This window comes from Elephantulus edwardii, unplaced genomic scaffold, assembly GCF_000299155.1.
Source record: "Elephantulus edwardii isolate Elephantulus edwardi_28Jun2011 unplaced genomic scaffold, EleEdw1.0 scaffold00070, whole genome shotgun sequence".
Taxonomy (NCBI): domain Eukaryota; kingdom Metazoa; phylum Chordata; class Mammalia; order Macroscelidea; family Macroscelididae; genus Elephantulus; species Elephantulus edwardii.
Window position 1 is genome coordinate 11,224,753 of NW_006399820.1, and position 6,435 is coordinate 11,231,187.

The window sequence follows — 6,435 nt, forward strand, 5'->3', positions numbered from 1 at the left end:
GGATGGGAGTGTCAGAGATAGTGCAATTGGCGCTGGATAGAGTAGAGTTTAGGGCTGTTTTACATGGGGTCGCTATGTATCGCAAGGGACTCAACGGCACACAACAACAAAAATAACAACTGTTAGAATATAATAACATCTAGGTATAGTCTTTGTATTCCAAGAATTTGTTACTTGTTATCTTTGTTCACTTTTGGAAAATCTCCAGTCAGCATTTTATCCAGATATGACCTCTGCCTCTTCAATCTATTTAATCTTGTAAAGTTCCATTCCACATACATTAGACTCTTTGAGCATATGTAATTTTTTTCCTTATTCCTTTTCTGCATTTTTTATCTCCATACTACCATTTTGATATTTATAATGTCTCTATCTGTCCAATTTACCTGTCTTCTTTTGTTATATCCAACCTGCTATTAAATGTATATATTGAATTTTGGTGTTTTGTTTTTTTTTTAATTTTCCCATTAACTTTTTAAAAGTGTACTCCAAATCTCTGGGAAACCATAATTTTGATTGTTTTCTTAAACATATTTATTAATTGTTTTAAAGTCAGTGTTTAGAAAATTCCCTTATGGATTTATTTCTACTTCTGTTTTTCTCTTGCCTCTCTTCCTTTGGGTACTTGGTAATTTTTTGTTGAACATCAGACATTGTGTATGGGACTTGTATGAACTCTGGATCATTTTATTCTCCTCCAAAGATAGTCTGCCCTGTCTTTTGCTAGACTACTGGAGTGAGGACTGAATAAGAGTCTGAAAGATTCCATCACAGTGTTGGTAAAGTCTTCCTATCCACTATTTGAAACCACTTCTAAGATGTGACACTCAATAGAAAACAGAGGAGTAATTCAGACTCATTCATTTGTGAGGCGTAAACCATAGTTTTTATTTTACTTTTTAGAAAATATATTTCTAGCATGCACATTGTGTTTAATACAGTCATTAATATATATTGAATTTTAGATAATTATTTCCTATTGATCATTCCTTTTATTACCCTGTCTCATCAAGTCTGCATTTCACTTTGCATGTTCCTTTATATCCCCATCTACCTACTTCTCTCTGCTTTCTTAATGATTCCTTCTTTTCTTCTGCCCTCTTTTCTCCTTCTGCTTTTAATCCATTTATATATAATTATTCCTATTTCCTAGTTGCAATATCAATATTGACTTTTCTCGATTCTTCCCAGGTTTATCCTCCCATATCCTAGTTCTCTACAACACTAATTTTGTCTGGTTAACACTGCGGTACTGTTGTGCATTTCAGTGGTTCTTTGCTTGCCTTCAGAGTTCAAGAACTTGTCACATGCCACACTGAGATGGATTCATGTAGGGACTGAACAATGGGCACAGTGGAGATTGATAGGAGGGCACAGGATAGAGCAGGATTTCTATCTGTTGTATGCCATTATAAGTTGTAGTCAACTTGATGGCACCTAACAGGAATGACATCAGCTTGTTATGCTTTTTCTTCTGCATACATTTTACCTCTGGAATCTTTACCCCTTGAATCCTGACTGTCTTGATTTTTGTCTCCCTAGCTTTGAGAGATTGGTGAACACTCTATGAATCTTTATCTTTTTGCAGTACTCATTATCTAGAATTCTGTCTTCATTTAATACTGAGATAGGCATGACGTCATTATTGTTATGTGCCATTGAGTCACCTACAACTCATAGAGACCCTATGTATAAGATCTCTGTCCTGAGCCAGTCTCACTGACTGACACACCTAACCCCATTTCCCCAGTTACTGTATCAATCCATCCCATCTAGGGTCTTCCTCTCCTGTGTTGTCCCTCCACCTTTCTGAGCATGATGTCCTTCTCCATAGATTGGTCCCTCCTGGCCACGTGCCCAAATAGGCATATGCTTTGAAAAGAAACAGCAGTCATGTCATAGGGAGTTCATTTATTTTTTACAATTTCTTTCTCCCTGGCATTTTGGCTCTGAAGACCTAGGTGCTTCAGCAGTTTTCCCAACACTTTCAAACAGATGCTATTTGAATTTTATATTTATTTTCAAGTATTCTCTATGGGACTGTTAGTATGACACCGTGTTATCCCCAGAAGTGAACAAAGCATATCATGATGCATGGTAATAGAGGGAAGACGTGTCTTGGAAAGTAAGTGTAATAGCAAAGGTACAGGAAAAAATAGTTCTGGTATGTGAGGAGTTTATTTTTCTGAAACAGACTAGAAGAAGTTTAATAGAGGACAAGGCTGGAAAGATAAATAGAAGCAGTTTTGGGGAAAGCTTTGAAGACCCAGGTGTATTACTTTTCCATATTATGTCATAAATTACCCCAAGTTTAGAGACTTCAAACAACACACTATTATTTTTCTTATTATTTCCATGGGTCAATGTTCTAGACATAGCTTAGCTGGGTCCTTTGCTCATAGTCTCATGGCTGCTACGAGATGTCATCCACACTACAATCTCTACGGGAGGTTTGAAGAGTTTGTTTCCAAATGTTTGTTGTTCCAAATGTTACTTCCAAATTCAGTTTGTCAACAGAACTCACTATCATGTGTTGCTCCAACTATTTTTGCTGGCTATGGGTTAATGGCTGCTATAGTCCCTTAAGAATTCCTACATTTCCTAACCTGTGGACTTCTTCAACAGAGCTCTGTTTCTTGAAGCTGACATAGTGAAAATCTGATGCTGTAAAAAACTCAGCTCCTCTTTCAAGGGCTTTCAACCAATACATCTAGATCCTCAAAATAATCCCCCTTTTTATTAATTCAAAACCATCTGATTTGTGGCCGTCATTATATTTACAAACTCTATTCACCTTTGCCATATTTTATGATCTAGAAGCAAGACAGAGGTCACTATACACCCAATGGGAGATTATTCAGAGCCGAGGAGTGGAATCACTCCATTTGTAGCCAAGTGTGTTGATCATACAGGCTGAGGGATTTTGGGTATGTTTCCAATGTAACAGAGAAGTCACAGAAGAGTTCTATCTAGAAGAGAATATTATAGATGCAAATACATCTCAGGAGCATATTCTGCTAACTTGTTGCTGTATTACAGAGTAAAACTGCCCTATAGAATTCTCTTGATTGTAATCTCATGGAACACATTCCTAGTTCTGTCTTCACTAGTCATTCTGAGTGGGTTTAAATCACCAATCTTTAGGTTAGTTGTCGTTAGGTACCACTGAGTTGACTGCAACTCCTGGCAATCCTATGACCAACAGATCTGAATCTTGCCCTGTCCTGCCCTCATCCTCATTTTCTCTGTCACACTCAATCCCACTGTGGTCGTCAGCATGTCAATCCATTTTGCTGAAGGTCTTCCTCTCTTTCTCTGGCCCTCCACCTTTCCCAGAATCCTCTCCAAGGTTTGGTTGCTCCTGAGAAAATGCCCAACGTATGTGGGATGACGTTTCACAATCCTTGCCTCTAAGGAGCACTCTGGTTGTACTTCCTCCAGGTCAGACTTGTTTGTTCTTTTTGCAGTTCATGATGTATTAATCAATATGTTTTTACCAGTGTCACCATTCAAAGGCATTGATTTAGGTTCGTATTTGAGTGTAAACCATTGTGCCACTGGAAATCTATTTGTTTCTTCTTGTTGTAAGGTGCCTTCCAATTGTCTTGTTTATCATTGTAGTCACTGTTTCATTGAGAGTCTTCATCTCCTCTGCTGACCTTCCACTTCTGTAAAGTATGAAGACCCTTCTGACAACATGATAAAAGTATTTGAAAGGAAGCCTCACCATTTACAGCTCTAAGGACTGCTTCAGTTGCACCTTTTCAAGAAGTGTGTAAAACAGACTAGAAAGGATTGAAGTCCACAGAATGCATTGTGAGAATAATTCACATTTCATAAATTTTTCTTTGTTTAGTCCAGAATAAGGAGGGTTCAGGATAAATGAAAAAGACGAAGAACTCCATGCTAGCCTGACTCTAGAGGCAGTTGATGAATTCATTTGTGCATTCTTCAAAGTTTTACTGAAGATCTAATCAAGTTCATCTGTGCTAAAGTAATAGAAAAGATGACAAAATGAAAATCACATCCTACCCCCTATAAGATTTGTTGTTATTATTATGTGCTGTCAAGTTGGAAACAACTCATAGCCGATCCTCCAGGTTTTCAGAGCCAGTAAATCACACGGGAGGGAGGAGATTATTCAACTTTCTCCAGTGGAGCAGCTGGTGAAATAATAACAATCAAAACAAAATACAAATGCCTGGTGATAGAGATTTAAGTTTGGGAGCCATCTGACAAGGATTGTAGAAGAAATCATAGGTTTGAATAAGACTAAGTAGATACAGAAGACAGCTGAAAATTAGATCAGTAGGAGAAATAGCATTCAGCAAGCGAGGAGAAAAGTGATCACTAACGAGGGGACTCTCGAATGGGCGCATCAGCCAAAGGAAGAGAGAGATGGCCACAAAAGGCCTCTGAGTATGTGACAGCAGTGTCACTAAGGGGAGTGCATTACACCAGGCAACATTGTAAAGAGGGACACCACAATGACTAGAAAAGTCCTGTGCAGTGTTTGAGCAAAAAATTATTCTCTATAAAAATATTCCTATGGTTAGTTATAACAACAACATTCTTTTTAACAAGCCCAGTATATTGTTGTTGCTAGCGATTCATAGTGGCCCTATGTACAACAGCCCTAAATCCTGCTTTGTTATCTCTGATACACTCACCCACCCCATTATCCCAGACATTGAGTCAATCCATCTTAGCGAGGGTCTTCCTCTCTTGCACTGTCTCTCCACCACCCCAAACATGATGTCGCTCTCCGAGGACTGGTCCTTGCAACATGACCAAGGTATGTCAGATGGAGCTTCAGAATCCTTGCCTATAAGGAGCAGCCTGACTTCACCCTCCCTAGGACGAACCTATTCGTTCTCCTAGCCATCCATAGTATATTCAGTACTTTTCTCCCGCACCACAGTGCAAAGGCATCAATTCTCCTTCTATCCTCTGAGTCATTGTTCAGCCTTCTGACGCATAGCAAGTAATTGTAAAAGACTATGGTCTGGATCTTGTTTTGAGTCAACAAGACTTTGGGGAGGAGCCTTTGTATTTAAAAGTTTGTTGTTATTATATTTTGGAGGAACATTCTTCTATGTGGTACAGCACTCTTCCATCAATATGCTGTACTGAAGTAACCTGGGGTTGCTGTGATGTTGAACCTTTTGCCATTGGGGTATCAAATGCCATAATGGTTACCCTGGTAGACAGTGTTTGGTGGAGTTTAGGACAGGTTTGGAAGCAGGAGTGTCATCCACTTCCTAAACAATATGCCTCTGGATACTGTATGAACTTTGAGGACTGACAGTTTTAGAAAGGCTTCAGGCCATTTGTTCATAGGGTTGGCTTGATGGCAATCAATAACAGTATGATCTGGATGAAGTGCATCTTAGTCTCTAGAATGGCATTGTTGCTCTGCAGTACTCTAGAGAGGTCCCTGACAGCAGACATTCCCAATGCAATCCATCATTTAATTTCCTGACTGCTGTTACCAAGAGTGTTGACTGCGGAGCCGAGCATACTAAAGCCGTTAACAATCTTGATCTTCACCATCTATCATGATGCTGCCAATTGACCCAGTAGTGAGAATCTTTGTTTTCTTGATGTTGAGTTTCAATCCATATTTAAAGCTGCAGTCATTTACCTTCTGCAGCAAGCACTTTAGGTCCTCCTGTACATATCTTAATATATGCTTAAGGCAGGAACCCTATACTAATTTGCTTTTTGAACCTTTTCCTGTACTCCAATTACAATGATTTTTTTTAGTCATGTGGTTTTATTTGCACACACTATAAGCATGCACTGTTGTTTTTATTGCTGACTGTTTTTATGGTTACTGATTTTGTAAAATGTTCTGATGTTTTAGCTACAATATTATGGTACCTGTGAACCTATACCAGTTAACTTTTTTTTGAGAATAAAGCAGCAATAAGAAGGCAAATATTCTCTTAGCTACTAATAATATTGTAACTAATTTTATTGTAATTCCATGAAGATTTTCAAAGCAATCTTGTTGCTACTATTTGTATGATATAAAAAAATTACATTTCAGCAATTTACAATTTTTACTTACTAAATCCACTTCCAAAATGGCTTGCCTCTGGAAACTCTACATACGTACAGTGTTCAGGCTGTTTGTTCATAGGGTCGCTATGAGTCATCTACGACTCGATGGCATTAAACAACAACAAATATTATTCAATAAACATTACTAAGGATTTTGTATGATCTTGTACGAGAGGAGGTCCACAGGGGCAACGACACCATGACAATTCTAGTTTCTCACTGGTCCAGGAGACATATAATTATTACACCAAAGTTTAAGATATTTCCAGACCATTTGTAAACATTAATTAAAAAATATTTGCTGTTGTTTGTTTCTCAAAACAGCTTAAGAGGAATGAGGTATATTTATGAGATTGAGGTATATTTAAA